This window comes from Podarcis tiliguerta, assembly GCF_965153285.1.
Source record: "Podarcis tiliguerta genome assembly, chromosome: 10".
Lineage (NCBI taxonomy): Eukaryota > Metazoa > Chordata > Lepidosauria > Squamata > Lacertidae > Podarcis > Podarcis tiliguerta.
The window spans coordinates 38,293,807-38,305,860 of record NC_139543.1 but is presented as its reverse complement, the minus strand read 5'-3'; the positions used below and the strand labels follow the sequence as shown (position 1 = coordinate 38,305,860).

The following is a 12,054-nucleotide window of genomic DNA, read 5'->3' as shown; positions in this document are numbered from 1 at the left end:
TCTATTAAAAACTGGTACCAACCAGGCAAAGTATTTATAGCAGAACAGGAACATGCTAAGGGAAATTTCACAGGTGTGCAATGGTTTAAATCATGGAGTTTACTGCATGATCCCACTAACTTGTAATCTACAAAATCTATTACAGGCCTCCCCCGTTTGACGTGGGATTTACTTTCCGAGGCACTCCTCACGTTGATGAAATCACGTATAATTGAAACCCATTGAAAAAGCCTGAAAACACTCCATTCATCTCCTGCTCTGCCCCACTCCGCCCCACTTTATGTGCCACAACTGTCCAGAAACCTGTGAGAAATGCTCATTGACTTTGTTTACTGATTGTGCTCCCTTTATAGCAGATCACCTGAATACTACAAAAAAAGTTCCAACTTCCATAACGATTCTGTAACCCTACCCTCTGCATATCATTCACATGCTGATCCTAATTACTTCTATCAGTAAGGAGCAGACAGGCACCTTGAGAAAGGAGGTTGCTGCCACTTGGAGAGCCTGCGTAAGCTGCACATCCACACAAAACATATCAAACCTGCACCATTGTTACCCAACTAGCAAAGCACAGATGACCAGCCATATCATTTGCCATGTTTTGCAGTATTGGAAGGCCTTGGTGGGTTGCTTTACATGGCTTGTTGGTTGCATGTGGTTTGGTAGGCTACAGATTGTGTGGATCTTCAGCACAAATTAAAATTAAAAATATATGGACAAAGGATAATCACATAACTGATTCAGACACACACAGAAATTGTAGCCCTAAAATAAATTTGTGTCTACTCTTTTGTGGTTGGGTTCAACAAGTCTATACATTTGGTAATTTCTGTGGCTTTGTGGTTTGAAAGGTACATACTTGTGGATGTAGGTATGGCAGACATGAAAGTAATGTGGTGCAAAACAGACAACAGCCCTGTTCAAACACTGAAAATAATGTGTGTAAGAATTGAAAAATAATTTGCTTAACAGACATCGTTGCTATGAAGGTCTTTGCTAGAACTGTGTTGCAGGATTACATCAACTGTAATGTTGTTTTTATTTATAGGAAGACAGTACTAGGAAATCTTGCAAAACTCAAGCCTGGATTTTTATTTATATTTATTCCATCCTTGTGGATTTCAAAAAGCCCTTCAGTAGAATCAGCTGGAAGGGTTTCTGGAAATGAGTGATCATAGCTGGGTCTATCCCAATACTTTTCTTGCTTTGATGGTCAATCTCAAGGCAGATGGTGAAATGTCCAGCTCTCTGCTGTCAATAACATCTACATGCCATCTCCCCCCCCCCCAATGCTATTCAGGATCTTGCTTCTCTGTCTGTTTATGCCTCCAGAGATTTTGATCAAGACATTTATGTTTACCTCAAAACAGATAGCAAATTGTTCAGTCTTCATTATCAACAGTCCGTAGAAAGAGCTTTGAAGAAATGTTTGTTTGCCGATCATTTCACTCTTGATGTCTGTACAGAAAATTGCTTCCAGATCATTTATTTTCAGATGCTTGTAAGACAGCTGACCTTATTGCAAATCTGAAGTAGGTAGATATGAGAGGCAAAGGTTCCATTGAAACAGGGATGGGGAACTTGTGGCCCTCCAGACATCGCTGGACTACAATCGCCACCACCCCTGACTATTAACCATGCTGGCTAGGGTTGGTGAGGGTTGCTGTACAACAATGGAGGGTCACAAGTTCCCCATCCACCTTGCCTCAAAATATCATGCTCCACAGATGGAACCTGTGGAACCAGTTCACATAATGTACTCCTAGACAGTGATGAGCAAAGCTCACTAGAAACAAAGATCCCTATTGCCAGCCTCAGGCTGGCAAAGGGTAAGGGATTAGCACATTGCAGAAATATAAAGTGAGACGAAATTGTCAGGTTCAGTAAGTCATATATACATCTGCCAAACCCAGGAGCTCCTGAATCAAATCTGGAGGCTAAAAGACCACCTTATGTTAAAACAAAAAGTTAAGGAAAGATTTGTGATGGATATACCTAGCTGACAGACAAGGAACAAAAGAAGTTCAGATCATCTACTCATAGGCCATTGTAGCTCACGTGAGAGTCCCAAACTACCAATGGATTCATTTGGAAATTAGATAATGGTGGTCTTGAGCAGTAACAAGAAGCATTCCAATTGTAAAAGAGTGTAGGATAAAGGAGGGATGGAGAATCTCTGTTGTTGGACTACTACAACTATAATTCCTGGTCATTGATTGCTGGGGCTCATGGGATTTGGAGTCCAAAACAACCAGAGGAAGACATGTATTCTATCCCTGGGATGTTTCTGTACCCACCTATCTTGTGCTTTTAAAAGGCTTTTGTATAGGAAAGTAGCCACCACGAGGAGAATGTTTTAAATTGCTCCCTGTTGCATCACCTTCCACATGACATAACATTTGCTTGCAGTCACTTACATGAAAGATGGAGGGATCTTCTACTACAAAGCTCCCATTCTACCCCAAAAGATTTATACAGTGTGGATAATATAACTTAATCTGCACGAGAAGCTGATGCTTGGAACATTTTGAAGGATTTCATACCAATTTCCCCCTTAGAGCCTTGTCTCATATTCTGTTAAACAAATGCAGCAGCAATTTGGATTTAGTTGCAAACTCCCTGCAAGGTGTAAGGTGAATCTAGAATGCGAAACTGTCCCTGCCTCAGAAACAAACACCTGCTATTGAGCAGTTTCATAAAGTAGCTATGGAACTGAAGTGTGTGTGTGTGTGTGAGAGAGAGAGAGAGAGAGAGAGAGTGAGTGAGAGAGAGAGAGAGAGAGATGAGATGAGCAGATGGAGAAGAGATGAGATTTAAGAATCACTGGGCCACATTACTGGGTGTTTCACAGAGTTTGGCATTTGCACTAGGGCTACACAATGAACTCCATCCTTCTCTAAGCAACAGGCTTGGCCTCTACCCCAGTCTTCCTCTATTTTCCCATTCATCCACCAATATAAACTAACAATAGAGTTTCATTTGAGTTTAATAGAGCCAAAATTGATCAGAGGAGAGTTTTTTGAGCATTTTTGCTTTCATTCTCATCCAAACTGAGAATTCCACTTCTCCCCAGAAAACATCTGGCAAAATGCTCCCCACCCTAATATTGCCACCCAGAAATAACATGAAGATTTGGAGAGGTGATTTTTTGCTCATTGCTAATCTAAAGATGGACAAAGAGGGAACTCAGCAGTTATCCACTACAGATTCCGGAATTATCTCAGTGCCACCACCAAGAAGGCCTTGAGTCTCATGCCTGATCTCATGTATGGACATGACAAATAACAAGACCTCTGAGGCTAATCTTAAAATCAGGTTCCTACGGGAGCAGGGAGTTTATGAGGTTTAGAAGATGGCTGGTGGACAGAACTCCAGTTGGGACACCCCCATCAATGGTTTATCTCTTTCCACACATCAAATCTGGTATTTATTGTCCGTCAGGTAACATTAAAAAAAAAAATCTTTGCTCACAACCAGGTGGGAAGAACAGGAGTTAGCAAAATGCACTTTTTTATAGTGGAGGCAGAATTCTTATAGGAGAGAATTCTTACATCAAACAAGCCCACACAAGTCTTAAACTAAACTAATATGTCCCCAAGCTATACGAATCAAAGTTGTGCAAAGCTTTGTCATAAAGCAATAACCCAATTCTATTTTTCCTTGATGAAATAAAATACATTCTTAGAACAAAGATAGACCTGAAATACAAACCAATTCAGTTAAACTATCCTCAGTGCTTTAATTATAAACACAAGTACATTTTGTGGTCTCATTTTTGAGTAAGAGCTTTTCAGATGTAATTTCACAGGAGAAGCTATAAAAAAAGTTTCCAGACAGACTAAACCTTCCCTTTGAGGTCCAAATAATATTTCAGCCAATGTAGAACCTTTCTGCTGTCTCCAGTATTTTTAATGGAAACATTTTGTGCATGTTTTATTGTGTTAACATCAGTAACTTTACTTTCTCAATTTGAAACATTCTTAAGATGCTTCCTGGGAACTTTGAAAGGACTGCAGGAGAAAAATGCTACTTGCTTTAGTTAAGACCTGAGAAACAAAATGGAGTGAAAACAATTAGTAAAAAGCAACAATGCCTCTCTGTCCTCCCCGCTTCTATTTCATATGGCACATGCACCATTATGAGGCATCTCTTCACTTGCTATAGAAATCACAATGGGCCATGGAGGGAGGAGTAGTTTAAGATAAACAACACATTTTTTAAAAAAGATTATCCTCAGTGCTTTTTTTCTTAAAAAATGTTTAGGGGTACTCTCATTTTCCTACTCATATTGAAATATTGCGCCTCAATGAGGCCAAACTTAGATTCATAAAATGTATAGGGGTATGTGTACCCCTGCGGGCCCCCAGAAAAAAGTACTGATTATCCCCCACTTCCCCCAAGGAATTCAGGACAGGAGCGAGTGGCGCTGTGGTCTAAACCACTGAGCCTCTGGGGCTTGCTGATTGGAGGGTTGGCGGTTAGAATCTGCGCAACGGAGTGAGCTCCCGTTTCTCTGTCCCAGCTTCTGCCAACCTAGCAATTTGAAAGCACACTAGTGCAAGCAGATAAATAGGTACTGTTGCAGCTGGAAGGTAAATGGTGTTTCTGTGCGCTCTGGCACTTGTCACGGTGTCCCGTTGCACCAGAAGCAGTTTAGTCATGCTGGCCACATGACCCACAAAGCTGTCTGCAGAGAAACGCTGGCCTGAAGCAAGCTGAGCACCAAACCCCACAGTCAAGTCTGACTGGCTTTAACCGTCCAGAGGTCCTTTACCCTTTACCTTTATATGATCTCCCTTTTAAATCATCACACATACTCTATTAGGTGGGTTAGGAGGAGAGATGACTAGTCTCTATAGCCTCCCTGCAAGCTTTGAACTGAGCAGTGCTCTGATATTGGGTCTCCCTGGTCTATCTATGACCAATACTTTAGCCACTTTATCACAATGCAAGCACAAAGTGATACTGCAAAAATATATATAAATATATTTGGAGAATGAACTCGGCCCATGTCCATTTGACCATCAAACAAGGGCTCCCACTTACCTTCATCCCTCCACTCTATGCATTTATTCTTACTCCTACAACCCTGCTCAGACATTTTACTCTCCCCCCCATCCTGCATGTAACCCCCTGAAATCAGGCATGATTCTCCAAATAAACACAGTAAAAAAATAAAAATAAAATACAGAGTTGGAAAATTCCAGGAACTCTGACAAATATTCCCAGCTTCACCACACACACATAGGCTGGTCAGTTTAAATGCAACTGTGGATTCTAATGTATTGTTGTGAGTTGGGGGTGGTTGAGTAGGCCGTATGTGTTTCTTCTAACTCCTGGATCCAACAAGGATTCAATAGCTGGAATAGCCAAGCCAGCTTCTTGGTAATGGCCTGCTAAGTATGGGTCATTAAGGTAACAAAGAAAGTGTCTCTGTGCCAGACAGAAAATGGTTGGGCCCCCTTCCTTCAACTGCCTGTTTGTTAGAAGGACAAAAGCCAGAGTTGAGGTGTTTGAGATGTAGAAGCAAGAAGTAGGCTGGGCAGCTGAGAATTAGAGCCATGCCTGATTTCTGCTGGGATCCAAGGCTGTGGCTATGAAAGAAGCAAGATTTTATTAGGGTGTTAATGCTATGAGCCCCTCCATCATAGGCAATTATTAACCATCTCTGACAGTGTTGCTCTACTTACCTAGTGGGAAGGCTAGAGAGTCAGTGTCCCAGTTCAGGCACACTTAAGGTGCTCCAAGGGCTGAGCAAAGAAGGAGGTAGGAAGGATATTTGTTCAAACTCCATTCTTTCCTGGGAAAAGGCCCCATTAAATAGAGAATAACTTGCACATGTAACATAGAAAGTTCAGTTATTTGTGCAAGAATTTTGCTGGAAGATGTTAAAGAGAACCTAAAGGAAAAGTGACAATTGAGGAGGTTCAGAACTGACCCACTGCCTGACCTCCTGTCAATCAAAAGTCTTGCTTCAAACATTTCCGAGCACCAGACATAGCAAGTGACCTGGATTTGAATACCTGAAATTGCTAAGAAGCCATCGCAATGTCAGTGAACCTAAGAGTGGCTCATCTGAATAGGATTAGTTTCTGCTAGATGGTTGAAATGTATAAGGGCAAAAGCAATCATGTACACCACAATGTCTCATCTGAAAGAATTGCCAACTATTGTTCTCAGTGGGTAGCACAAAGGGACTATCAGCTCCCCGGAATGCCTAAATTGACTCAGCTTTGTTAAAAAGATGGATAAGTAATCTCATAGCACTTCTAAAATATTACTTTAAGTAGCATGCCTTATTTAAAACAACACCCTTGATTTGAACCCTATACTGCAATCAAGTCGTGCTAAATGTGACTTGTTCTTAAATCCTACTTTTGGTAGGAAGGAATGAGAACAAACTTAATGACTTTTCGGTCTCTGGTGTTCAATCAGGAATACAAAGCAAGTAAGATTTAAAAGTCTCTTTCGAGTCTAATAACTTATCTCTCTCCTAAAAAGCCTTTAACTGACACTGCACTTGCACCTGGTTGCAGCCTGAGGGGAGGGAGAAAGTTACAAGTTTAAACATGGCAACTCAAACCCACATATTTTAAGCAGAAAAGGTAAGAACAGAAGGAAGTTCCATGTGTTCATTTGGCATTTGTATCCCAGTCTGATGCAAGTTTGTTTAGAAGTAACTCACACTGAGTTTAATGGGCCTGACTCCAAGGTATACATGGGATTATAGGCTGCTCTAACCACCAGTTACTGTAGGTGACGTCACTAGAGCATATATGTATAACTCCTGTATAGTTTGAGAAGCCACATTGCAACATCTGTACAAAATGTTTCATGTAACAGTTGCGATCCTGGATCACAAAACAAGTAAAAATGTATTATTAAAAATCTCCCATTTGTATTTTTTATTTCTGTTCTGCACTTTTAAAATTGTCAGTATGATACATTTCTGTGTCATACAGAAAAGGTTGCAATCTTATACACATTTACCTGAAAGCAAGCCTCATTTTACACATTGGGGCTTGCATCTGAATAGACATATACTGGATTGCACCGTGCATTAGTATCTTAATAAAGATACAGACTGCAAGTTCCAGTCCTACTTGTTTTTTAAAAGTACAAAATCATGGGATTATGTATGCACAGCAAAGGCATGTCTGCTTGCTTACTTTATTCCTATTATAAACCAAAAGGTACCTGCAGAAATATTTGACTTAAGGCTAACTCATTTATTTTCTCCTGTAAATCTGTGTGGTTTTGTTTTTTTTACTAACTTTGAGAGATTACTTTCCTTCCACTTCCTTGGGTTTCATACACTACTGTAAACCAGAAGCCTCTCTCGCTCTCTCTAGACATTTTTCTTCCACGAAAGAAAATGATCGCTCAAAGTTAGAAAGCCATCTAACTAAATATGTGATTTTTTAAAGAAAATGACGGAAATAAGAAAAAAATGGCATCAAGCAAAGCATTCTGTGCTGATCTGTAAAAGCACTTAGGATCCTGAACACATGAAAAAGAAATAAGGGGAAAAAGGGGGCTGATAAAGTTTCTGGCTACAATACAGGAGACATATCATTACCATATGATCTACTGTGGGTGTCAGCTTGGATTCTGTTCATTGAGGGAAACCTTACTTTTTTAACTGTGCTATGGAATAGAAGACGCAGGAGGGTTTTCCACCAAGTGACAGACAACTGAGCAGTAATCTACCCCTCCTCCTTTCCACACCTGCAACTTCTTCTGCCTGGCTTGAATATTTCAGTTTAATTGCATCTCAGCTCTGAGGGCGCCTTTTGCAAATCCCTGGATTAAAAGGTATGGCTTTCAATAATTATCCTGAACTCTGCTCCGGTACAGTAAAACTTCTGTAAAAGCTAGGAGAAACAGGGAGCCTGAAAGAAGTGACTTTAAAAGAGATGTTTAGTACTGTTATATCTGCATTATTTGGGAGCATTCTAGAGAACTGTGGATGATTCCTAGCATTCTTTTACATTTGGGGCCATTTCTTTGTATTTTTGTAAGGATTTGTATGTTCCGAGTTTTCCAGCTGTGCATTTTCTTGCTCTAATGCAAAGTTTGAAGTATATGATGTTGTAGGAGGAAAACAGAAACTTCATGTTTTGTAGTTTGAAAACCAGAAGGTATTTGTTTTCAGTTAAAGGGGTGGTGGAGGAATGTTTTGCCCAGAGTAGCAGACATCTTTCTAAACACTGCAGAGTGGTATATTGCATATGTAAACAGCGATTGCATATTTAAGACAAGAAGTTTCTTGACTGGAAAAACTAAAGATAAACAAGCAGGCATTCCATACAGTTTTAAAATGGAAATAAACATGCTTTCAAAATCTTGAATGTGCCCTGTAGCATGTTCTTTACCTCATCTGTTCTAAGAAAAGTATTTGCTATGAAAAGAAATGCAGTATATTAGTTGCTGTTGAAGTAGATGAAACTGAGATAGAGCTGTAGTTCTCTTTTTAGAAAAGTCCTTATTCTCTCCATTTTCTAAATGGTATAGACATCTTTTTATTCTGCAAACTAGTTACGCCAAACATTCAGTCCTAGGACTCTGGATCAACTGATTTATGGATCAGGCTGTGTAAGATTTAAACTCCTAGAAAGAAATACCACAGCATAATTCAGTATGGAATTAAATCACCCCACCCACCCCCACCTTCAATATAATATATATGTATCATCTCACAATCCTTCTCCCCATATGGTTTGTTTATTTTGCTGTTTGTCTGTATATCTTTTTTCTGGCTATTCTGGGGTTTTTATTTACATGCCTTTTACAATTGTCTGTTAGTTGATCCGATAAAAGAATCACTATAACCTCAAGCCTTATTTGCTTTTCTCAGAAATAACTGATTGAACTAATAAATGGCACGATTCTATGCATGCTTACTCAAAAGTAAGTCTCACAAGGTTCAATGGGGCTTTCTCTCTGCAGCTACAGAACAGTTGTGGAAGGAATACTCCAGCAATTACTGAAGGATAAGGCCCATCGTTAGTTGGCAGACACAGAGTTTTTTCATTTATTTTAGGCTGCTATGTTCATCAGATTTATTTAAGTTCCTTTGAAGTTCCTTTGAACTTCAGTTCCTTTGAGATCTTTCAGAATATCATTGTTAATCAGGGGTTTTAAAAAATGCCTTTTACATTATGTGGGTCATCATTTGTGACATAAGTGACATAAGCAAAGGATGTGCCTCTTTTGTAAATCATCTTTCAACAATGACTTACATGGAATTACCATGACATTCTTCATGTGCCAGTTATGCCCCTAAAGTGAGAATCCTAATGGCCGATAGGATCAATTGATTATTTACCAAAAAATATTACAGGTTTCATAAACGAAACAAAACCCTTACAGACTTCATTCTAGACTCTAATTTAAGGCACAGAAATATTTTCAAAAAATCGTAACATTTTAGCAACAGGGGAATAAGAGCTCATATAAACCATCCTTTTGCCTGATTAACTGGGAGAAGAAATAAAATACCATTTATGTTATTTTTTGTTTCACATTTGGATTTGCTAGAACATTTGTCCCTTATGAGACTCCTCAGGATTAGATAATTAATCTATTAATCTGGAAACATGCCAAGGTCTTTTAACTTCAAGTAGAGTTAATAGACTTCGAGACCTGTGTGGTGCAGTATCATTCTAAAGTGTTAGGTTGAATCAGGGAGGCATGGGTCCACATTTTTGCTCACTGGGTGACTCTGAGCCAGTTAATATCTCTCAGCCTAACCTCCCTCACAAGGCTATCATGAGAATAAAATATATTGGGGGTGGGGGTGGGGAGGGTATATATGATATGGAAACCAGAACTCCTTTGAGGAAGGTTAAGGTCAAAATAAAACCAAGTTCATTGCTTCATTGTGTTGTGCTTTAATTCACACGCACCTACATAGAAAAATAAAAATACCACCCAAATGACTTCAGTAGTAAAGTTCAGTACTAAAAATTCTGCTCCCATTCTCACTACAAAGAGATCTACAAACCTGCAACCATCTTACAGAACTTCTGCTACAGTAGCTTTGTCATCCTCATCCTCATAAAGGCAAACTGAAAAGATTTTGTCCTGGTTCATGCTGGGAGAAAGAGCCTACAGTTAGCTATGATCTGTGGGGATGCACAGTGGAGTATCATTGCTGTTTGTTCTCCATTAAGTTGTAAGAGCCTTCCAGTAGAGGCCTTATAACTTGGGGCATGGTGCTGTACTGGTAGGGTTACCACCTTTGTTCTGGCAAAATACAGGACAGGATGGGGACAAGATTGATAGGTGAAGTCCCCCCACACCTGGTGCTGAAATGACTTCAGCACAATCCATTACATTGCAGCCTAACAGGACAACCCCTCTGGGATTTGTCACATGCACATGGATGTGTAAATACGTCTGTGCTTTGCTACCCAGAGCTTAAATTCATGACCTTTAACACACATACACTACTGTATGTAGGCTGGGGCAAAAAAATAAGCAAATGGGGTGGGCATATGCTGATGAGGAGTATGGTAAATTTCTGAAAGAGAGAGAAAATTTTAGGGGGTGGGGAGCAAGCCTTCTGGGGAGCTACTTCTCCTCCACGCTCCTCTCTCAAATATCATGCAGATAATTATGTTCAGAACTGGGGCTTCTAGTCTACACTGACCAAACCCACTCAGACCCTCTTGCTCCCTGAGAAACAAGGCCTGGCACTCCCAGGCTGCAGCTCTGTGGAAGACCGCCTCAACCCACCCTGGAGCTGAAGGGAATTGGAAGCAGCAACATGAAAGCCTTGCCCCATTGTTTGCTCATCCTTGGGGGCGGGATGAGAGAGGGAGCGATGAGAAAAAAAGAAAGGAAAGAAGCAAGAGGCGGTTTCTCCATCCAAGCCAGCAATGCCTTCCCTGTAGGAACAGAGGCAGTCATTTGGAGCGGGTCCCCAACTTGGCCAAGAAAGAGCAAGAACAAGAGAGCAGGACAGACATGCAGGAAATACAGGACAAACGATGTCCTGTATTGAATCAACACAGGATGTTAAATTGTGCATTAAAACATGGGGCAATCCTGTATTATACAGGATGAGTTGCAACCCTCCTTACTGGGCTGATTTTCTATATTGACAATGCAGGCTGGGGGCTGTTTCCCTACAGCAGGGTTGTAAGCAATAATTATAAACAGCAAGCAAGTAGATGACATGGTTTCTTTCCATACCAATGCCACTCTGGCAGTGCTAGTGTGGGAAATAACTGTGTCATCAGTTCATCCTGTGTGGTTTCTTTTGACAGATGTTACTGGTATAGGATGGGATCCAGATAGGAGGAAACAGCATTTGAGCCACAATGGTATGAGTGGTCATCGTAACATGAATTAGCCCTAAGGGTGCTGACAATAAGCAGCATACATCTGTGAGGCTATGTTGTTGAGTTTAAAAATGTACTATAGAAAAACAAAACTTGTGGGAGGGGGGAATTGCACACAACTACGAAACAGCAGAGATAGCCCAATCCTTTCTGTTATTGCATCTGAGTCAAGAAACAACAGCAGAGGAGCTTCAAGGTCCTGCCCTGCCTCTTCCTGTACCACCCCCCCTTGAGATACCTGAAACTTCAGGTAAACGCCATCCAGCTGAATGTCAAAATTAGATGTAAGGTGCCTGGCTGTCATTTTTTTTATCAGTTTTAGGGGCACCTGTAATACTATGGCAGATGGTTTAAAATTGGACTATATTTTGATATACAGACAAGAAAGCCAAAAATAACAAACTTGAAATTCAACCTTTTCCCTTAAAATGCTTTACAGGATTTACTTTAAGCAACTAAAGGTTTCTTTCACATGATATTGCCAGCCTGGCAAGTTTTGGGCTTAAAAAAATAATCAACAACAGAATATTATCCCTCCCTTCCCAATACTATCATAAGTTTCACAGCCTCAGGCTAACCGTGACAATGGGGAAAAAAACAATTCAGTCCATTTGCTATCTTGACTAAGAACTGGCAAATAATTCTTCCCTTAATTTTTGTGCAGAATCCTAACACAACTGTTTGTTACTAATAAATACAAGTG

The 12,054-nt window shown here is 40.3% G+C and overlaps 1 protein-coding gene and 1 long non-coding RNA gene across 8 annotated transcripts in view; one reads left to right on the top strand and one right to left on the bottom strand.

Annotated features, from left to right (window-relative positions):
* Positions 1–12,054, bottom strand: part of LOC310658706 — a 202,552-nt gene that overhangs the window by 119,109 nt on the left and 71,389 nt on the right. The window lies entirely within an intron of this gene.
* The window catches only part of DCN (decorin), a 28,899-nt gene continuing 24,157 nt past the window's right edge, over positions 7,313–12,054 (top strand). The window contains exon 1 of the mRNA XM_083400995.1: positions 7,313–7,818. The gene's annotated coding sequence lies outside the window, so the exon portion shown is untranslated. The remainder of the gene's footprint in view (positions 7,819–12,054) is intronic.